This window comes from Oncorhynchus clarkii, chromosome 26 (genome assembly GCF_045791955.1).
Source record: "Oncorhynchus clarkii lewisi isolate Uvic-CL-2024 chromosome 26, UVic_Ocla_1.0, whole genome shotgun sequence".
Classification (NCBI taxonomy): Eukaryota; Metazoa; Chordata; class Actinopteri; order Salmoniformes; family Salmonidae; genus Oncorhynchus; species Oncorhynchus clarkii.
This window is the reverse complement of record NC_092172.1, coordinates 27,525,240-27,549,554: the sequence shown is the minus strand read 5'-3', so window position 1 is coordinate 27,549,554 and position 24,315 is coordinate 27,525,240. Positions and strand designations below refer to the sequence as shown.

General features: G+C 43.3%; 1 protein-coding gene across 4 annotated transcripts in view; it reads right to left on the bottom strand.

The window, feature by feature from the left end:
- The window catches only part of LOC139384839 (FTO alpha-ketoglutarate dependent dioxygenase), a 209,858-nt gene that overhangs the window by 143,408 nt on the left and 42,135 nt on the right, over positions 1-24,315 (bottom strand). The gene's annotated exons all lie outside the window — the stretch shown is intronic.

The window sequence follows — 24,315 nt, the reverse complement described above, 5'->3', positions numbered from 1 at the left end:
GCAGGGAATGCAGGGAATAGCGTCTATAATGCAGGGAATAATGCAGGGAATAGAGTCTATAATGCAGGGAATAGCGTCTATAATGCAGGGAATAATATATATAATGCAGGGAATGCAGGGAATAGCGTCTATAATGCAGGGAATAGCGTCTATAATGCAGGGAATAATGCAGGGAATAGAGTCTATAATGCAGGGAATAGTGTCTATAATGCAGGGAATAATGCAGGGAATAGAGTCTATAATGCAGGGAATAGCGTCTATAATGCAGGGAATAGAGTCTATAATGCAGGAAATAGTGTCTATAATGCAGGGAATAGCGTCTATAATGCAGGGAATAGCGTCTATAATGCAGGGAATAGCGTCTATAATGCAGGGAATAATGCAGGGAATAGCGTCTATAATGCAGGAAATAGATCTATAATGCAAGAAATAGATCTATAATGCAGGGAATAATGCAGGGAATAGCATCTATAATGCAGGAAATAGCGTCTATAATGCAGGGAATAGCGTCTATAATGCATGGAATAATGCAGGGAATAGCGTCTATAATGCAGGGAATAATATATATAATGCAGGGAATGCAGGGAATAGCGTCTATAATGCAGGGAATAGAGTCTATAATGCAGGGAATGGTGTCTATAATGCAGGGAATAATGCAGGGAATAGAGTCTATAATGCAGCTAATAGCGTCTATAATGCAGGGAATAGAGTCTATAATGCAGGAAATAGTGTCTATAATGCAGGGAATAGCGTCTATAATGCAGGGAATAGCGTCTATAATGCAGGGAATAGCGTCTATAATGCAGGGAATAATGCAGGGAATAGCGTCTATAATGCAGGAAATAGTGTCTATAATGCAGGGAATAGCGTCTATAATGCAGGGAATAGAGTCTATAATGCAGGGAATAGCGTCTATAATGCAGGGAATAGCGTCTATAATGCAGGGAATAGCGTCTATAATGCAGGGAATAGCGTCTATAATGCAGGGAATAGCGTCTATAATGCAGGGAATAGAGTCTATAATGCAGGGAATAGCGTCTATAATGCAGGGAATAGCGTCTATAATGCAGGGAATAGCGTCTATAATGCAGGGAATAGCGTCTATAATGCAGGGAATAGCGTCTATAATGCAGGGAATAATGCAGGGAATAGCGTCTATAATGCAGGGAATAATATCTATAATGCAGGGAATGCAGGGAATAGAGTCTATAATGCAGCTAATAGCGTCTATAATGCAGGGAATAGAGTCTATAATGCAGGAAATAGTGTCTATAATGCAGGGAATAGCGTCTATAATGCAGGGAATAGCGTCTATAATGCAGGGAATAGCGTCTATAATGCAGGGAATAATGCAGGGAATAGCGTCTATAATGCAGGAAATAGATCTATAATGCAGGGAATAATGCAGGGAATAGCATCTATAATGCAGGAAATAGCGTCTATAATGCAGGGAATAATGCAGGGAATAGCGTCTATAATGCAGGGAATAGTGTCTATAATGCAGGGAATAGAGTCTATAATGCAGGGAATAGCGTCTATAATGCAGGGAATAGCGTCTATAATGCAGGGAATAGTGTCTATAATGCAGGGAATAGCGTCTATAATGCAGGGAATAGCGTCTATAATGCAGGGAATAGCGTCTATAATGCAGGGAATAATGCAGGGAATAGTGTCTATAATGCAGGAAATAGCGTCTATAATGCAGGAAATAATGCAGGGAATAATGCAGGGAATAGCGTCTATAATGCAGGGAATAATATCTATAATGCAGGGAATGCAGGGAATAGTGTCTATAATGCAGGGAATAGTGTCTATAATGCAGGGAATAATGCAGGGAATAGCGTATATAATGCAGGGAATAGTGTCTATAATGCAGGGAATAATGCAGGGAATAGAGTCTATAATGCAGGGAATAGTGTCTATAATGCAGGAAATAGTGTCTATAATGCAGGGAATAATGCAAGGAATAGTGTCTATAATGCAGGAAATAGTGTCTATAATGCAGGGAATAGTGTCTATAATGCAGGGAATAGCGTCTATAATGCAGGGAATAGTGTCTATAATGCAGGGAATAGTGTCTATAATGCAGGGAATAGCATCTATAATGCAGGGAATAGCATCTATAATGCAGGGAATAGCGCCTATACTGCAGGGAATAGCGCCTATAATGCAGGGAATAGCATATATAATGCAGGGAATAGAGTCTATAATGCAAGGAATAGCGTCTATAATGCAGGGAATAGCATCTATAATGCAGGGAATAGCATCTATAATGCAGGGAATAGAGTCTATAATGCAGGGAATAGAGTCTATAATGCAGGGAATAGCGTCTATAATGCAGGGAATAGCGTCAATAATGCAGGGAATAGCGTCTATAAAGCAGGGAATAGCGTCTATAATGCAGGGAATAGCATCTATAATGCAGGGGATAGAGTCTATAATGCAGGGAATAGCGTCTATAATGCAGGGAATAATGTCTATAATGCAGGGAATAATGCAGGGAATAATGCAGGGAATAGCATCTATAATGCAGGGAATAGTGTCTATAATGCAGGGAATAATGCAGGGAATAGCGTCTATAATGCAGGGAATAGTAACTATAATGCAGGGAATAATGCAGGGAATAGCGTCTATAATGCAGGAAATAATGCAGGGAATAGCATCTATAATGCAGGGAATAGCGTCTATAATGCAGGGAATAGAGTCTATAATGCGGGGAATAGCGTCTATAATGCGGGGAATAGCGTCTATAATGCAGGGAATAGTGTCTATAATGCAGGGAATAGTGTCTATAATGCAGGGAATAGCGTCTATAATGCAGGGAATAGTGTCTATAATGCAGGGAATAGTGTCTATAATGCAGGGAATAGAGTCTATAATGCAGGGAATAGTGTCTATAATGCAGGGAATAGAGTCTATAATGCAAGGAATAGAGTCTATAATGCAGGGAATAGTGTCTATAATGCAGGGAATAGAGTCTATAATGCAGGGAATAGCGTCTATAATGCAGGGAATAGCGCCTATAATGCAGGGAATAGCGCCTATAGTGCAGGGAATAGCGTCTATAGTGCAGGGAATAGCGTCTATAATGCAGGGAATAGCGTCTATAATGCAGGGAATAGCGTCTATAATGCAGGGAATAGCGCCTATAATGCAGGGAATAGAGTCTATAATGCAGGGAATAGCATCTATAATGCAGGGAATAGCGTCTATAATGCAGGGAATAGCGTCTATAATGCAGGGAATAGCGTCTATAATGCAAGGAACAGCGTCTATAATGCAAGGAATAGCGTCTATAAATCAGGGAATAGAGTCTATAATGCAGGGAATAATATATATAATGCAGGGAATGCAGGGAATAGCGTCTATAATGCAGGGAATAGCGTCTATAATGCAGGGAATAGCGTCTATAATGCAGGGAATAATGCAGGGAATAGCGTATATAATGCAGGGAATAATATATATAATGCAGGGAATAGAGTCTATAATGCAGGGAATAGAGTCTATAATGCAGGGAATAATATATATAATGCAGGGAATGCAGGGAATAGCGTCTATAATGCAGGGAATAGAGTCTATAATGCAGGGAATAGCGTCTATAATGCAGGGAATAATATATATAATGCAGGGAATAGCGTCTATAATGCAGGGAATAGCGTCTATAATGCAGGGAATAATGCAGGGAATAGAGTCTATAATGCAGGGAATAGTGTCTATAATGCAGGGAATAATGCAGGGAATAGAGTCTATAATGCAGGGAATAGAGTCTATAATGCAGGAAATAGTGTCTATAATGCAGGGAATAGAGTCTATAATGCAGGGAATAGCGTCTATAATGCAGGGAATAGCGTCTATAATGCAGGGAATAATGCAGGGAATAGCGTCTATAATGCAGGAAATAGATCTATAATGCAAGAAATAGATCTATAATGCAGGGAATAATGCAGGGAATAGCATCTATAATGCAGGAAATAGCGTCTATAATGCAGGGAATAATGCAGGAAATAGCGTCTATAATGCAGGGAATAGTGTCTATAATGCAGGGAATAGAGTCTATAATGCAGGGAATAGCGTCTATAATGCAGGGAATAGCGTCTATAATGCAGGAAATAGTGTCTATAATGCAGGGAATAGCGTCTATAATGCAGGGAATAGCGTCTATAATGCAGGGAATAGCGTCTATAATGCAGGGAATAATGCAGGGAATAGTGTCTATAATGCAGGAAATAGCGTCTATAATGCAGGAAATAATGCAGGGAATAATGCAGGGAATAGCGTCTATAATGCAGGGAATAATATATATATAATGCAGGGAATGCAGGGAATAGTGTCTATAATGCAGGGAATAGTGTCTATAATGCAGGGAATAATGCAGGGAATAGCGTATATAATGCAGGGAATAGTGTCTATAATGCAGGGAATAATGCAGGGAATAGAGTCTATAATGCAGGGAATAGCGTCTATAATGCAGGAAATAGAGTCTATAATGCAGGGAATAATGCAGGGAATAGTGTCTATAATGCAGGAAATAGTGTCTATAATGCAGGGAATAGTGTCTATAATGCAGGGAATAGTGTCTATAATGCAGGGAATAGTGTCTATAATGCAGGGAATAGCGTCTATAATGCAGGGAATAGCATCTATAATGCAGGGAATAGCATCTATAATGCAGGGAATAGCGCCTATAATGCAGGGAATAGCGCCTATAATGCAGGGAATAGCATATATAATGCAGGGAATAGAGTCTATAATGCAAGGAATAGCGTCTATAATGCAGGGAATAGCATCTATAATGCAGGGAATAGCATCTATAATGCAGGGAATAGCATCTATAATGCAGGGAATAGAGTCTATAATGCAGGGAATAGCGTCTATAATGCAGGGAATAGCGTCAATAATGCAGGGAATAGCGTCAATAATGCAGGGAATAGCGTCTATAAAGCAGGGAATAGCATCTATAATGCAGGAGATAGAGTCTATAATGCAGGGAATAGTGTCTATAATGCAGGGAATAGCGTCTATAATGCAGGGAATAGCATCTATAATGCAGGGAATAGCATCTATAATGCAGGGAATAGCGCCTATAATGCAGGGAATAGCGCCTATAATGCAGGGAATAGCATATATAATGCAGGGAATAGAGTCTATAATGCAAGGAATAGCGTCTATAATGCAGGGAATAGCATCTATAATGCAGGGAATAGCATCTATAATGCAGGGAATAGAGTCTATAATGCAGGGAATAGAGTCTATAATGCAGGGAATAGCGTCTATAATGCAGGGAATAGCGTCAATAATGCGGGGAATAGCGTCTATAAAGCAGGGAATAGTGTCTATAATGCAGGGAATAATGCAGGGAATAGCATCTATAATGCAGGGAATAGTGTCTATAATGCAGGGAATAATGCAGGGAATAGCGTCTATAATGCAGGAAATAGCTTCTATAATGCAGGGAATAATGCAGGGAATAGCATCTATAATGCAGGGAATAGCTTCTATAATGCAGGGAATAGAGTCTATAATGCGGGGAATAGCGTCTATAATGCGGGGAATAGCGTCTATAATGCAGGGAATAGTGTCTATAATGCAGGGAATAGTGTCTATAATGCAGGGAATAGAGTCTATAATGCAGGGAATAGTGTCTATAATGCAGGTAATAGAGTCTATAATGCAAGGAATAGAGTCTATAATGCAGGGAATAGTGTCTATAATGCAGGGAATAGAGTCTATAATGCAGGGAATAGCGTCTATAATGCAGGGAATAGTGCCTATAATGCAGGGAATAGCGCCTATAATGCAGGGAATAGTGTCTATAATGCAGGGAATAGCGTCTATAATGCAGGGAATAGAGTCTATAATGCAGGGAATAGTGTCTATAATGCAGGGAATAGAGTCTATAATGCAGGGAATAGCGTCTATAATGCGGGGAATAGCGCCTATAATGCAGGGAATAGCATCTATAGTGCAGGGAACAGCGTCTATAATGCAGGGAATAGCATCTATAATGCAGGGAATAGCGTCTATAATGCAGGGAATAGCGCCTATAATGCAGGGAATAGAGTCTATAATGCAGGGAATAGCATCTATAATGCAGGGAATAGCGTCTATAATGCAGGGAATAGCGTCTATAATGCAGGGAATAGCGTCTATAATGCAAGGAATAGCGTCTATAATGCAAGGAATAGCGTCTATAATGCAGGGAATAGAGTCTATTATGCAAGGAATAGCGTCTATAAATCAGGGAATAGAGTCTATAATGCAGGGAATAGCATCTATAATGCAGGGAATAGCATCTATAATGCAGGGAATAGAGTCTATAATGCAGGGAATAGTCTATAAGGCAGGGAATAGCGTCTATAATGCAGGGAATAGAGTCTAAAATGCAGGGAATAGCACCTATAATGCAGGGAATAGAGTCTATAATGCAGGGAATAGCACCTATAATGCAGGGAATAGAGTCTATAATGCAGGGAATAGCACCTATAATGCAGGGAATAGAGTCTATAATGCAGGGAATAGAGTCTATAATGCAGGGAATAGAGTCTAAAATGCTGTAATAGACCCAGTTGATGTCACAAACTCCAAATTGAACACAGTTGTCACAGACTATTTGAATACTCATTTCCTGTACATACATTATATTTAAACGCCTTTTCATCAGGTTTTTGTTTTGCAGACCTCACTTGTGTAGTGACATGAGTAAATAATATTTTTGGTCTCAAACGTTTTTTATTCTGGTTGTCAGTTTCACATCAGAGGATGGCAAATTACCCCAACTATTAGAGAGTGAGTCAATTAATCACATATACCACTGGTGTGTAATGTGTGAGTATCCCCTGTTGAACATGAATTACAGGGCGGCTTAGAGTGTGACGTGGTGCATCAACGTTAATCTGGAACATACTGGTAACCTCTCCTCTCTGTTCCTCTCCTCTGTTTTCTCTCCTCCTCTGCTGTCTTCTCCTCTCCTCCTCTTCTCTAAGCTGCTTCAGAGGAAGTCAAATGAAAAGGGATCTGGCAGCCCAAATTAAATGCAGATCTGTCAGTGCCGCTCAAATCCCTCTTTCCCTTCAGTCTTTCTCTCTCCTCCTGTCTTTTTCTCTCTCCCTCCATCTCCATCTCTCTCTCCCGTCGTCTCTCGCTCTCTCCCCCACCCTTGCTCTCTCTCTCCCCTCCATCTCTTTCTCCAGCTCTCTCTCCCTCCGTCTCTCCCCTCAGAGGGAGGTGTGATGGATCTGTTACTCTGACTGACTCTGACTGCTTGTTAAGAGCAGTCTCTTCCTGTCACATCCACCAGTCACACACTTTCATTTCCTCCTATTACACAGCTACCTCTTTCTATCTCCTCTCCATTCTCCCCCTCCTCTCTTTCAAAACCCACAATGCAAGGGAGACTCTTTTCCCAGCCTTTTTAATCAGTTTCTGACAATCCACCTGTCTGTCTTCATTCGTGTGAGGACAGGTTTGATTGTGGGTTCTTGAGAAGGGAGCGGAGCAGAATTCAGAGACGTTCAAATCACCCTCACTTCCCCCTACACCGATGGGACAGGTGTCAAAACATTTGATGACACGGGCGAGCCGAGGACATGTGACCGATTGCACCTGAGGAGAATGAGACGTCAGAAAAATCAGCTGACCAGAGGAGAGAATGGTGGCTGGCTATAGGTCAGGTCCCTATGGAAACTGTACTGTAGCCATCACCTTGCATCAAACACTATTCTTCATATGATTGACAGCTTGAGAAACTATGAGAAAGTGCATTCCGTGTGTATCAACGTCTCTGAAATGAGTTCTCACCATCTCTATGGATTGCTTTCCTTTACAGTACTCCTAAATCGTGTTTGTCTGCTGTGTGATTCAGAACTGCTGAGTAAAACTGAACCATAACTGAACTGAAACCTATTTAACCTGCTTTAAACCCACTAAATGCTGACTCTGTATGTGTGTCTCTTCACCCTGGAGGTGTGCGGGGTCAGGGGTTCAGAGGAGAGGGGAATAGCCCCTCTGTCCCCCCTCTGCCCCAGCATGGTTGATGACAGAAGCCACCAAAGAAGCAGTAGAAGACCCACAACAGGATCCTCACACTGATGGCAGGCCTGAACTCATGCTCACCTCTCCTCTTAATTCTTAGTAAACACAATGGCAACAGGCTCCTGAGAGGGGCGAGGGGCGTATGTGTGTGTGTGTGTGTGTGTGTGTGTGTGTGTGTGTGTGTGTGTGTGTGTGTGTGTGTGTGTGTGTGTGTGTGTGTGTGTGTGTGTGTGTGTGTGTGTGTGTGTGTGTGTGTGTGTGTCTCTCTCTCTATGTGTGTTTGTTGTGCTGTGTTCAGGAGGGTCTGACAGACCGGTGATGAGTGACGCCTTCAGGTTTAGCCCCAGGCTGATCCCCAGGACCTTTAGAGACTCTACTGCTTGTTTACTGCACTGGGCCAGAACAAGTTCCTTACCACCCCCTAGACCCACACCTACCCAGACCCACACCTACCCAGCCCGGTCTGCACTATACCCACAGCCCCACATCTACCCAGCCCAGCCTGCGCTACACCCACACCTACCCAGCACTGCCTTCCCTACACCCACAGCCCACATCTACCAAGCCCAGCCTGCCCTACACCCACAAACCACACCTACCCAGTCCAGCCTGCCCTATACCCACAAACCACACCTACCCAGCCTGCCCTACACCCACAAACCACACCTACCCAGCCCAGCCTGCCCTACACCCACAGCCCACACCTACCCAGCCCAGCCTGCCGTACACTCACACCTACCTAGCCCAGCCTGCCTTACACCCACAGCCCCACCTAACCAGCCCAGCACCCACAGCCAACACCTACCCAGCCCAGCCTGCCCTACACTCACACCTACCCAGCACAGCCTGCCTTACACCCACAGCCCACACCTACCCAGCCTGCGCTACACCCACAGCCCACAGCTACCCAGCCCAGCCTGCCCTACACCCACAGCCCACACCTACCCAGCCCGCCCTACACCCAAAGCCCCACCTACCCAACCCAGCCTACCCTACACCCACAGCCCACACCTTTATCATCTCAGCCTCATCTGTTAGCACTGGGTGGCCCTCTCCTCCCCCTCTGTTTACATCCAGATGACAGCACCCGTCCTCAGCTTCCTGATGCTGACCAGAGATGTCCCTGTGACCCGGGGTTGGGACCAAGGGGGAGAGAAAGGACAGAGGGGAACCTATAGCTGCCACACCAGATCCAGCTCTATACTCTTGTCCACCAGCTCCAGCATTGTGCATTTAATCTAAAGAAAGGCCTCCAGATTTCCTAGCTTAGGTTAAACGAATACAAACATAGACTGAGAACAACTTCTAAAGACCAAACCCCAAGGCAGCCCGCGGCTTCTCACGGACACATTTCACATTATAGTATTTTAGCAGACGCTTATCCAGAGGGGGGGGGGGGGGGTTCCACCATTGGTGCCAGGACAGAGGAGAGATTGGACTGGGCTGAGTGGGAGGGCCAAGAGACCTGAGGTGGCAGAACGGAGTGCTCGGGTTGGGGTGTAGGGTTTGAGCATAGCCTGAAGGTAGGGATGGGCAGTTCCTCTTGCTGCTCTGTAGGTAAGCACCATGGTCTTGTAGTGGATGTGAGTTTCAACTGGAAGCCAGTGGAGTGTGCGAAGGAGCGTGGTGACATGAGAGAACTTGGGAAGGTTGAAAACCAGGGGTTTGATGGTACAAGAAGGGAGCCCAGCTAACAGCGAGTTGCAGTAGTCCAGACGGTACAGGACAAGACCCTGGATTAGGACCTGTGTGAGGAAAGGTTGTACTCTACGGATGTTGTAGAGCATGAACCTGCAGGAGCGAGCCACTGCTTTGATGTTTGCAGAGAACGACAGGGTGTTGTCGAGGGTAACGCCAAGATTCTTTCCACTCTGGGAGGGTGACACTGTGGAGTTGTCAACTGTGATGGAGAGGTCTTTGAGCGGGCAGGCCTAACCCAGGAGGAAGAGCAGCTTAGTCTTGTTGAGGTTGAGCTTGAGGTGGTGGGCCGTCATCCAAGTTGAGATATCTGCCAGAGATGAGTGTCGAAACCTGGGTGTCAGAAATGATGGGAGAGACCATGTGAGGATATGACGGAGCCGAGTGACTTGGTGTATGGAGAGAACCGAGCCCTGGGGGACACCAGTAGTGAGAGTACGTGGTGCAGACACAGATCCTCTCCATGTCACCTGGTGACACGCACAACTAACAAACAACTATCTAACCTCTGATCTCATATACCACCATTTGTGTTTCCATATAAAACGACTGGGAACAAAATAAAAGTGAGGGTAGACAGGGCTGTGTTATTATGGTGCTATGCTTCACTACCAGTCCAAAGGTGACTGGTTTGGTCAAGTGTAACTTATAGAAAGTATATTACTAGAGAGGAAGTAGGAAGTGATAGGAAAATAAGCTCCAGAGTGGTTCACATACCATAAATACTGGAGTGCATTCAGACTGACCCTAGAGTATCTTTCAAATTGTTAACACCCCATGTAAAGTCTTATTGCCTGACTTCAGATCAGCAGTTGCAGGAATGTTGGAATATATCTGGCTCTTCTTCCTCTTTTGGACCAGGCTATGACTCACACTCTTCTCCCCACACTGTAGTTAAAAGTTACCCACATATCTAAGATCAGATTAACCTACCCTCAATTCTATCCTTATCCATTGCGGAGTAAAGACATATCTGACCCTGTATCAGTGGTTAGAGATAGAGACAGCATATACCTTACTGCTCTGCACACCTCTGTCTGTCTGACTGGCAGCTACACCTCTACCTCTTCCAGTTTTCCCCCAACTCCCTGGCACAGCCACATTTACCAGTCCCAGCAATGTACAGGCCTCCTCGTCAGACTCTCTGTGCCAACTACAGGCTGCCCATAATGGAGGCCTAGCCCGGCCCAGTAATCCATCCTTCTGTTTAAGATTGCTGGGGCCTCTCTTACACAACCAGCTACATGGAGGAGCTCATGTCACGCTGACCAAGATGGCCAACCTCAAACATCCACACAGATATCTGAACCAGCCAGTCTTAACCCTGCTCTCTCTCACTCTGTCTCTCTTCCAGCCTCTCTTCATCCAGCTCTACTCTCAATCACTCCATCTCCCCTTTTGGTCTGACACTATCACTCTAGCTCAGGGTAGATTTCAGGCCTATTCTTCCATATCTTCTGACACTTAGTGGCTGCTCCAGTTGCTCCTGCCCCGACATCTTATTTCATAGGCCCAGGGAGTGGGGTTTGGCAAGCTGCTAATACATGAAACCAATATGACTTCCACAACTGGTCGGTGGAAAAAGGCATCAGGCACCTTGCTTCAGGTAATTGATAGCTTCTGCTGGGTGATATGGACAACCAGGGAACTGTGAACATGCTGTGTGTGTGTGTGTGTGTGTGTGTGTGTGTGTGTGTGTGTGTATATATATATGTCTCTCTCTCTCTCTCTCTCTCTCTAGCTTCCCAGGTTACGTTGCTCTGGGGGTAACAGTCACACGGCTGGAAACATTATATTAGCCCAGGAAATAAGCCCAAGCCACTTTCACTTTCCTGTGACATCACACAACGTCCAGTAATAAAAGTGCTGCTCTTACCTATTCCTGCATATCATGACATTACAGTTGCCCCATATAGAGACCTGGCTGAAATTTGATTTGCCAAATTTCCACGAGGACTGGTGGGAAGATAGCTAAAGCTTCTGCATGGGGACTGACTGGGATGGTTGCGGTGAATTAGTGTCATGTGTTGACTTGGTCTCATCACTGTGCAGGCTCCTTTCCACTTTGAAGGCCCCTGATTGTTGACATCACTAAAGCTGAGCAGGCATTGGAGTGAACAGACTGAAGGGTGGGGGGCTGGAAAAACACTAGACCTCTCACAGAGAAGAGGTGGGAGGAGGTCTTATGTCTGTCTATTCAGGCCCCGAGAGATGAGTTGGGGTGTGTGTGTGTGTGTGTGTGTGTGTGTGTGTGTGTGTGTGTACTTGTGATCTCCTTGGTGATTGAAAGGCTGCCCTTTCCTCCAGATTGACCCCCCAAGGGTCATGGGTGCCATCAATTATGTCACCCCCAAACTGGGCTTCCCTATACACACCGAATTATATGAAGTGTAAAACATTAGAAAAATGTGTCTGAAACATCAGAGAAGCACATTTGAGCAGACAAGGGGGGGTGTGGGGTTGTAGAGACACCATAGAGACACCATAGAAGGAGTAGGCCTCAACAAGTGAGTGTGTTTGAAGGCATTGTCATGCATTAGCAAGGGCAGGGTGTCTATGTTAGGCACAGCTACAGTCCATCTTTAAGGGCAGAATGCAGGGAGGACGGACGGACATATGCTTTGCACAGGGCCAAATGAGGCAGAACCCAATTGGCTTTTGTGGTCGTTTCTTTTGTTGGCAAAGAAAAAGCAAATCTGTTTGAGGGTCGCAATCCAACAGTCCAATTCATCCCCACAAGCATCACACAAAAACCCTACTTGCACGGCTCTAACCGTCGCACAGGTCATCATGAGAGCGGATCCAGTTGAATTTAATGGTTAAACCACATACCCCCATCTAAATGAGCTCTGCAGATGGCTACCACACACACACACAGATTTGCCTCCACATCAGGGGACTGGTAAGGATATACACATTCTACACAGACTACTACCCCAGACTTCCTGACCTAGACAACATGAATCACTGTCCCCCATAAGAAAGCATCTGGGGTATAAGGACTAACTTAGGACAGAAAATATGGAGCTTGACAGAGATGGAGGACACATGGCACTTGCTCACATGAGCATGCTACTAGACTGCTCCCTCCCTCCACCTAAAAGTTGATCACAGATTGTAGATAGCAGATTCGGATCAGCACCTCTCTCTTGCCAATAAAATATTTTTGCTGACTGGGGGAAAGCCAGGATCTCTCCCAGAAAGTTACAATGTTACACACACTCCAATGCTCCACACCTCATTTCCTAAAAAAATCTAAACCAATAATGGGGATTTCCATCAATCTCCTGCAGCATCGCTAAAACAGGAGAAGGTGGTTTAGCATGTCTATAGGGACAGAACTGGGCCATTTATAGGAGGTAACCTCTGATTGACTAGAGTTAACATTAGAGTAGGGTTGAAAATGCTGTGCTTTAACTATTCCATTGAAAGAACACAGGCCTCAGACCCATCAGGTCAACCCCAGCTCTGGCTAGAGAGGTATGTGACTGTATGAACAGAAAGGCCTGAGGTCCATCACTGCTCTGGCTAGAGAGGTACAGTGCCTTGCAAAAGTATTCATCCCCCTTGGCATTTTTCCTATTTTGTTGCATTAAAAACTGTAATTTAAATGGATTTTTGGGGGGGATTTCATGTAATGGACATACACAAAATAGTCCAAATTGGTGAAGTGAAATGAAAAAAATAACTTGTTTCAAAAAATGTAAAGATATTTAAAAAGGAAAAGTGGTACATGCATATGTATTCACCCCCTTTGCTATGACGCCCCTAAATTTTGGATGAAAAGTGTGCCCAAATTAAACTGCCTGCTACTCAGGCCCAGAAGCTAGGATATGCATATAATTAGTAGATTTGGATAGAAAACACACCATTAAAAATTGAAAGAATATGACACCACAACAAACCTGCCAAACCTGCAAAAACTCCCGGACCAGGCAAGGAGGGCATTAAAACTTCTTAGGGCTAGGGGGCAGTATTAGGGAGTTCGGATGACTGACGTGCCCAAAGTAAACTGCCTGTTACTCAGGCCCAGAAGCTAGGATATGCATATCATTGGTAGTACTGGATAAAACACTCTAAAGTTTCCAAAACTGTTAAAATAATGTCTGTGAGTATAATAGAACTGATATGGCAGGCAAAAACCTGAGGAAAATCCATCCAGGAAGTACTATTATTTTGAAAGGCTGTTTTTCCATTGAAAGCCTATCCACCATACAAAGACTTAGGACCCAGTTCGCGATCTCTATGGCTTCCTCAGCACGTGGCCAGTCTTTAGGCATTGTTTCAGGCTTTTACTCTGAAAAATTAGGGAGATACAGCACTTTCAATGAGTGGACAGTGGAAATTTTCAGACATGGGCCAGGCGCGTGATCGGGAGCGCGCCTTTCTTGTTTCTCCTTTTCTATTGACAAAGCTTTTGTCCGGTTGAAATATTATTGATTATTTATGACAAAAACAACCTGAGGATTGATTTTAAACATCGTTTGACATGTTTCTACAAACTTTTATTGTACTTTTTTAAACTTTTCGTCTGGATGTTTAGAGCGCGCATTGTGCCTTTGGATTACTGAACTAAACGCACCAACAAAATTGAGTTTTTTTGACATAAAGAGGGACATTATCGAACAAAACAAAAATGTATTGTCTAACAAGGAGACCTGGGAGTGCCACCAGATGAAGATCAAAGGTAAGTAATTAATTTTAATGCTATTTCTGACTTTTGTGACACCTCAATTTGGATGGAAAATGGCTGTATGGTTTTCTGTGGCTTGGCGCTGACCTAACATAATTGCATGGTGTGCTTTTGCCGTAAAGCCTTTTTGAAATCTGACACAGCGGCTGGATTAACAAGACATTTATCTTTAATCCTATGTATAAAACTTGTATCTTTCATCCATGTTTATGATGAGTATTTCTGTAATTTGACGTGGCTCTCTGAAATTTCAACGGATGTTTGTGTGAGACAATAATTACTGTACATAACGCGCCAATTTCAACTGAGGTTTTAGGACAAAGATTAACTTTAAACACATTTAATGTGTAACATGAAGTCCTGTGAGTGCCATCTGATGAAGATCATCAAAGGTTAGTGATTCATTTAATCGCTATTTCTGACTTTTGTGAGCCCTCTCCTTGGCTGGAAAATGGCTGTAGGGTTTCTTGTGACTAGGTGCTGACCTAACATAAATCGCGTGGTGTGCGTTCGCCATAAAGGCTTTTTGAAATCGGACACTGTGGTTGGATTTACAAGAAGTTTAACTTTAAAATGGTGTATAATACTTGTATGTTTGAGGAATTTTAATTATGGGATTTCTGTTGTTTTGAATTTGGCACCCTGCAATTTCACTCGCTGTTGTTGAGGTGGGACGCTACCGTCCCACTGGTGCCAGACAGGTTAAATAAAGTTCACCTGTGTGCAATCTAAGTGTCACATGATCTCAGTATATATACACACCTGTTCTGAAAGGCCCCAGAGTCTGAAACACCACTAAGCAAGGGGCACCACCAAGCAATTGGCACCATGAAGACCAAGGAGCTCTCCAAACAGGTCAGGGACAAAGTTGCGGAGAAGTACAGATCAGGGTTGGGTTATAAAAAAATATCCAAAACTTTGAACATCCCACGTAGCACCATTAAATCCATTAGAAAATGTTTTAAAGAATATGACACCACAACAAACCTGCCAAAACTCCCAGACCAGACAAGGAGGGCATTAATAACTTCTTAGGGCTAGGGGGAAATATTAGGAAGTTCGGATGACTGACGTGCCCAAAGTAAACTGCCTGTTACTCAGGACCAGAAGCTAGGATATGCATATAATTGGTAGAACTGGATAAAACACTCTGAAGTTTCTAAAACTGTTCAAATAATGTCTGTGGGTATAACAGAACTGATTTTTTATTTTGAGGTCACCAACCTTTGAAAATGCTTGTCTGTGGGAAATTCAAAGGACATCCTCCCAGATTGCAGTTCCTATGGCTTCCACAAGATGTCAACAATCTTCAGAAAGGGTTTCAGGCTTGTTTTTTGAAAAATGAGCTAGAATTTGTAGTTTGGGCATAAATCCCAGAGGCTAGATGTGCCAAGCTTATAGAGACATATCCCTAGAGGCTTGCAGCTGTAATTGCTGAGAAAGGTGTCCCTACAACGTATTGACTCTGGGGGGGGTGAATAATAAAGCACGCTTAAGTTCTGTTTTTTTGTTTCTTGTTTGCATCACAATAAAAAATATTTGGCATCTTCAAAGTTGTAGGCATGTTGTGTAAATCAAATGATACAAACCACCCAAAAATCTATTTTAATTCCCGGTTGTAGGGCAACAAAATAGGAAAAATGCCAAGAGGGGGTGAATACATTCACAAGCCACTGTATGTGACTGTATGAACAGAAAAGCCTGAGGTCCATCACTGCTCTGCCTAGAGAGGTATGTGACTGTATGAACAGAAAGGCCTTAGGTCCACCACTGCTCTGGCTAGAGAGGTATGTGACTGTATGAACAGAAAGGCCTGAGGTCCATCACTTCTCTGGCTAGAGAGGTATGTGACTGTATGAACAGGACGGCCTGAGGTAAGGCTACATTACTGTGTGAAAGACCTGTCAGATCCCACTCATGTCTTTATCCTGGGAGTGAAGCTGGCAGGTCTGCTAAGTCTGTTAGAGAGAGAGGAATACATAGTGGACTAGTATGAGTTCCCTAGGGGTGCAGTCCCATTGTAAAGGCTGTAGTAGAGTACTGTCAGGGCTAATACAGACAGCTCTTCTATAAGGTCCCCAGGCTCTGACAGACATGAGGCTAACTGACCCATATGACCCTGTCTCCTGTACTGGGTGGCCTAGAACAAGACAACCACCATTTACAATCATGAGTAATATGAGTTAGAAAATGGAAAATATACTATCTGTTTTTAGACTTGTGAATTTATCCCACTACACACACACCCCTGCTCATTTCATTGTGTGTGCTTCTGCTCCCCACCCAGGGAGCCCGGCAGCATGATGGGAGTTGAGTGGGTAAACAGTGTTTATAAGGCAGTTAGCCAGCAGAGAGAGGATGCAGCCCTCCAGGCAGCTCTTACCCAAATAAAACAGACATTTATTACACCGTACATGACCCTCTCATTACACATAAATAGGAATTAATGACAGCTATATCTGGCGCTCCCCACGGAGGGAGGCGGGCCCCTTTAAAGGACTAGCGTTAATTACACTGTCCTACATCTCACCCACTTAACACCGCCCACTAGCGTGAGCTATCTGGAGGGGTGGAGGGGAGAGACCCCCCCCCCACTACCTGCAGAGATCTGATTGCCCCTGTGAGCTTTAGCAAGATGGTATGACCCAAAAAAGGAGTTGGAGTTGGTTTAAGACATTTTTGGGGGATACTGTACAAAATAATCATCTTGAGAGTAAAGTGTGGAGGTACTGTATATGTTGACCCACAAACACACTTGATGTTTTATCTCAGTTGGCTTGTCCACCTCATACAGGACCTCCTGAAAGAGAAACAAACTAAAAAACAAAATAAGGAACTTCCCAGCATGTTACTAAGCTCCACTACTCCTCCTCTATCACCCAACCTGCATCACATCATCCATCTCCCTCTCTCTCCCCACATCCATTCATCCATCCATCCACTATCTCCTCTGTCTCCCTCTCTCTCTGACTGCCATTTAAATCCTCCCATTATCTCTTCCTCTGCTCTCCCCCGCGTGTCTCCACCCCCCCCCCCCCACACACACCTGAAACGTCCCAAATAATCTGCTGCATCTTCTCCATAATTCCTCTCTTTCTTTGCGATTCTTCAAGCGAATCAGACAATTTTACACTCCTCTTCCCGTCAGGATTCCCCCGTTCTCCTGCTCTTTGTTCTCAACGCAGCTTAACGCACTTAAGAGCCTGAACACGATAGCTGCACTGATGACTTTGGAGAATTAAAATGGGGAATTGCACAACATGTGCAGAGGGGTGAGACTGGGGGAATTGGTAGGTGGGGTACTTCAGTTAACTTTGCTACCTGTCTGCTACTACTGTGTCTTGCCTCTACTGTGCCTGCGACACAGAAAGAGTGTACCCACTAACAATAAGGTGCTTATTCACAGATAATAAAATGAAATATCAAGGGGAAGAGCCTGGAAGAATCACAGTGGAATCTATCTCTGGGGATGAACATACACGTTTGCTACAGGAAAACATTAATCCATTTTACAATATGTTTTTTACTCACAGAAAACAAAACAAGCACCCTTCTGTGTCTGGGGGAAAAGGTGGGACTGAATGTTCCTGTCTGCTGCTACACTGTCTAGAGCCAGAGCCTACAGTGAAACAGTACTTCCTCAGTTTGCTTTTCATTCCCACAAAAGAAAAACAGAACCGCCCCTCTGTGTCTGTGTTAATTGACTCGATCCCACACAGAGACGAGCATCAGATCAGTTGGAGAATAAATAATTACACCTGGATCAAAGTGATGCAATAATTGCATGTCAAGTGTTGGTTAACGTTAATGTCTATTGTCAGCAGAAATAGGGTGTGCTTTGGTATGAGAGTATGGAGACATCTTTCTTTCATCTCTGTTTCTGTTTAACTCTCTCACTGTCTCTCTTTCTCTCTTGCTCGTTCTCACTCTTTCTTTCTCTCCTCTCTCTCCCTTCAATCTCATTCTTTCTCACTCTATATATCCTTTCCCCTCTCTCCCTCTGGGTTTCTGTGACAGAAGCAGGCAGGGAGAGGCCCTGCAGCTAGCCCGCCCGTCCTCCCGTCCACAGCCACAGTGAATGTGATTAAGCTGAGCAGTGATTAATCTGCTCTGCCCTGTAATTCCTCTTTACCACTTTAATGGATGTTATCGCCCCCCTCTGAAGACTTATCTTGCTGATCAGGGCCCGGCTAGGAGGAAAAACAACCTGCTAAATAAATAAATAACGGAGGAAGGGGATTGGAGGAGCTGCTAAGAGGAGAAGACAGATCAGTCCCGGCAAAGTGCTCATTTGTTTTCTAAGAAAAATAGACAAGTGACTTCAAAGTCTGCCAATACAGTAGAAACACTGTCAACATCACAATCCATCAGACAAACAAAATAAATTACCCAAACTGGTGTCAATAACAAATATCTTTGTTTTTTATGAACGTAAAAACAAAGAGAGAGATATTCTATAGGTAATTATACATGGTTTGTGATGAGAATATAATAAGCAAGAAAATTAGCTTGAGGGTTTGAGGGTTTGCTGAGCTTTTTCTTCATTATGGAATAAGAAGCAAAACAATAGCACTTCCTTATTTGATGTGTCCATATTAGGAGTTCATCTAAGATGAAAAGTAGGGTAATGATGTCTCAGACTGCCCCATACGTTCCATATACAGTAAAGGCCGGTGTTTTGGTGTGGTGAACCAAAACACCTCACTTTTCTCAAGAAGATAATGACTTGTATTATGTTTACTGTTAAATTATCAGAGAGAAAAATCACATACAGTACACTATTACATCTATGACTAATAATGATAGCAAGATGTGGTCAATCATTGTTAGGTATTGTTTAAAAAACCCACCCACCCACCCAGTGGTTTTACTGTAGATTCTGTCACACAGCCAATCCCCTACTGAGATTCCAGTCAGTACCTATGTCTTCAGGTACAAAGCCTGCGGGCTGCAGTGGCTGCAGGTAACATAAACACTGCTGCCTTGCCTCTGCAGCCCCACTCCGCATCTGTGCTGCATGAAATTCTCTAAAGGGGTTTAAGTATTTACCCAGAACACTATCAGGCTCTGCCGAAAATGGAGCTTACCCTGTTGAATAAGTACTTCAAAGAGAATCGCAAATACCTTTTGCCTGCGATTTATGCTCCATTTTCTACCCCTCTCTCTCTTACTTTTCTTCTCGTTTTATATTTCCCCTCAACACACGCCTGCTCCGTAATGTCAAATGTATTATCAGCCATATATTTCCTTTTTAAATGAATAATAACAATAATCTTGGAGTAATTTCTTTTCAGTGTGGAGGGTTGTAAATAGGTTGCAGCAGGTGTGTTAATATAGAGCTGGAGGTAAACAAGGCCGAGCTGGAATGAACACCAGGATTATACACTATTCTGTGTTCTGTGATAAGGACAACACACACTACTATCCAGGTAGCCTGGTGCGCACACACACACACACACACACACACACACACACACACACACACACACACACACACACACACACACACACACACACACACACACACACACACACAGAAGCATAAACTACTCCACATTTCATATACTGTTACATACACACACAAAATCACAAACAAGTACAAATAATAACAGACACCCTTAACATTACAAACATACTCAATATCGATAACAGCCAGCTACAGTGCATTCTACTAAAACGCTAAACTGAAAAACTGCTAAGATTTACCAGAAGATAATGAATGGTTTTATAATACAAATATATAAGTAATAAAAATGCTCTTTGAACAATGTACTGTTTAGTTCACACTTAATCTGGCTTGCATGTGTGTGGCCTGTATAAACTGTTAGAAAATGTTGCCCTAGAATGTCAAGCTAGAGAGTGAAACAGAATAGTATGATTCTACTGTAGCTAAGGCTCAATAAACTAGAGAGTGAAACAGAGTAGTATGATTCTACTGTAGCTTAGCCTCAATAAACTAGAGAGTGAAACAGAGTAGTATGATTCTACTGTAGCTTAGCCTCAATAAACTAGAGAGTGAAACAGAGTAGTATGATTCTACTGTAGCTTAGCCTCAATAAACTAGAGAGTGAAACAGAGTAGTATGATTCTACTGTAGCTAAGCCTCAAGCCTCTAAATGTCCTGCTCTTTCTTACCTACCGGGCACAGAAAAACAACCACTAGCACAACCCCCAAAAAAAACATTCCCCCAAAATGATTAACGCTGAAACTGCACACTACAGAACCATAACATCTATAATGTTTTACAAACCCATCAAATAAGTGGATAGGGATTAATTGGCCCTGACAACCTTAAAATAATTATATGAACAGTGCAACTCTAAACTCCCAATGAAATTGATACACTTTGATAATTAGATTCTTGGCTCTGACCCGCTAAAGTCAATAAAGGTTATTAAGGCCAATTGCTGTCTAAACGCATTAGAGGCAGAGTAAACTGTCTGTCTATAGGAGGGAGGGAGGCCCTCCTGCACTAGTTCAGCCCAGCACCAATACGATAATCCATTCTCCGTCCTGAGGTTTCTCCTCTCCCGCCGGTGTCTGTCTGCACTCTGCCATACAAAACCAGATTGGATTCGCTTAACCTTTCCAGAGCTTTGATCAAATGAGCTCACACTGCAATAACATTTACATTGACCCCTCTCTCTCTTTCTGTCTCTCTGTCGTTCTCTCCTTGAAGCTCCATCCCCTCCTCCCCTTTGCTAGGTCAATAACCTAATCAGCTATCGATGGCGACCTGGCCAGCCTGCGAGTGATTGCTCTGTGCTCCCCCTGAGTCGCTCCCCCTCAGCAGCCCGCCCCAGATTGTTACTGAGGACCAACATTAAAGACGGAGGGAGCGAGGGAAAGGAGAAGAGAAATGATGAAACGGTCACAGGCCGCGTCCCTACACATCACGTTCCTCCACGGCGCAATGACGGGAGTGTGACCAAACCCAGAGGAAGAGAGAGACTGACAAAATGGTTACAGGGAGACGCTAGAAGACATGGCCCGGGTACCCCTTCCTGTTTTGTAGATCTTGAAGTATACAAATATATTCAAGTGTGTGGATTATATTTATTGTGAAAGTAGATACATTTTCTTGATACACGCTGAAAGATTTTCATCTACAAGGATCGTTCAACTGTCAAATGAGGAATAGAGAGAAGGAGAGGGAGAAGGGGAGGGAGAGAGGGAGAGGAACAGAGAGAGAGAGAAAATACCGTCTGAAATCTCTTTGCATGCCAGCAGCATTTTAAGTTATGAAATGAGCAGCCACAGAAGTCAGGGAAAGTGACAAATTAGGGGAGAAGCTGTAGTGTGCAGGCAGAGCTGGTATATCAATTAAAGTCAAACAGAGTGCATACATTAGCATCATCACACACACACACACCAAAAAAGGAAATATGCAATTTTTTGTTGATTCTCCCGCACAGCAAAAAGAAGGATATAAAAAATGAAAGATAATAAATGCCACACCAGTATTTAAAATATTTTGCATAAAGCCAGACTGTCTCTCTCCTTTTGTTAGCCAGGTGGAAGCTATTCATTGTTGCTGGTTTAAGTAAATGTCAGGATTGTATGAGATCCATGATAGTAGGTCCTAGGGGGGCTGGGCTGCAGACCGGGCCCATCCAAACCATAACAGGGTTCCACCGCCCCTCGCTCCATTCCTAGTCTGGATAACAGGGGAACAGAGCCTTTACACCCCTGTCCTTTAACCACGGGGTGCAGCCTGTACCCCTCGTCTTCTGAGAGAGGTGGAACCCTGGACCTTCTTCATACCTGTTCTCATATCTGATAAGCACTTCAATTCCTTTATCTATGCATGGAGCACTCGTGCACCCACCCACCCACCCTCCCACACCTGATCTGAATACTCTTTATTTAGCCTCTCTCTACCACTGACTTCCATCTACCTCTTCTTGTTTCTATTAGGAAGCGACTTCAATTCATGAGGTAACAGTTTGGAGATAAAAGGAAGAGAGAGAAAACCTCTGGATGTGTTTTATCAGAATGTCATTCAGATGGCAGGGTGAGTATTTGCATGACAACAGGATGGAGAACAGGGACTGAGCCCTAGGGAGGAAACTAGCATCTATAAACAGACAGCAGCTTCTGAAATATACTGAACACAATGCAAGGCTATGTATGTCACAGGCATAGACCCACACACACACACATACACCCGCACACACACATACACACACATATCCAATATTATACCGTCTTTGTTGTCAATTAAAAACAGCACACACTACTGTGTTTTTCCTTTTTTTTATGTGTCTAATATGGTTATCATTTTCAAGATTAAGCATACAGCATGAAACTATCCCAAAACATGAATAAATATTAAAATGTCATACATTTTGGAAATGTGACCAGAGAAAAACACCAACTGACACACTGATATTCTGATATTTTAAATAGTTTTGCTAAAAAATGATAATAAAAATAGTTTATGTATAAGTATATGAAAATATAAACAATGTAAGGAAGTTATAAAACCATTTGACAATTCAAATAGAAGTGTAATAAACAAACATAAGCAATCGAAAAAAATGAAAATAAAAATGCATATATAACTGATTTCTATAATACTGAGAAAGGCCTATTTAATCAGTATGTGGTACAATATTGCTTATGAAAGCACAAAGAGCCTCCATCAACATTGATTTGTTCATTTTCCACAAACACAACGAGCATGGTTTGATTTACTTAATGGGTCAAAGACAAATACCTCCCTGATAAAGTACTTGATGTTGTTTCATTTAGAAAACAACACAATGCACCTTCAGTAAAATACAAAATGATAAAGAAGAAAACTAGTAAATAGAGTTTACAGAAGCTAAATGGGAAAGTATAAATTAACAGCATGCCTCTAATATAAAATACAAAATGATAAAGAAGAAAACTAGTAAATAGAGTTTACAGAAGCTAAATGAGAAAGTATAAATTAACAGCATGCCTCTAATATAAAATACAAAATAGTAAAACAAACATTGCTCTAAAGGGAATGGGATTTTTTTTTTAATAAAAAATGATGCTGTAGACTACTCAAGGCAATGTGTAGCAGACACACATCTGCATGTCTGACTAGTGCCAGGGAAAACTAAATGGTGAGTGGGGTCTGGTTGACAGTGAGAGAGAGAGAGTGAGAGAGCCACACACAGATGGTTGACCATCAGAGAGAGAGAGAGAGAGAGGGATGGCTGGTTTATCATCATCAGAGAGAGAGAGAGAGAGAGAGAGATTTGGCTGGTTTATCATCTCAGAGAGAGAGAGAGATGGCTGGTTTATCATCGGAGAGAGAGAGTGAGAGAGAGAGACACACACAGCTGGTTGGCCATCAGAGAGAGAGAGATGGCTGGTTTATCATGAGAGAGAGAGATGGCTGGTTTATCATGAGAGAGAGAGAGAGAGAGAGAGAGAGAGAGAGAGAGAGAGAGAGAGAGAGAGAGAGAGAGAGAGAGAGAGACACACACAGATCAAGTCTTCACATCTCACTCCTGCTCTTCTCTAAGTACAGGTTCAAATCACACACTTCATCTGAGCTCTAGATGAGATTAGACCCGTCTCCCCTCCTCCTGGCTGTGTGGACTCGAGTGAGCCAGCCTGCCTGCCTGCCAGCCTGCCTGTCTGACTGACTGACTGCCTTCCTGTGTCTCAGTGCAGAGCTGCACCGTGCTTCTCCAGGCTCCTCTCTTTATCCCTGCTTGAGTATTAGATGTGATTACTGCTCAGCGCTCCACACTGACAAAGACAGAGAGAGAGAGAGAGCGCACAGAGGGTGGGGAGGGAGGGAGGGAGGAGGGAGGGAAGGAAAGAGAGAGAGAGAGAAAGAAAGAGAGGGAGAGAGAGAGAGAGAGAGAGAGAGAGAGAGAGAGAGAGAGGGATGGATGGAGGGAGAGAG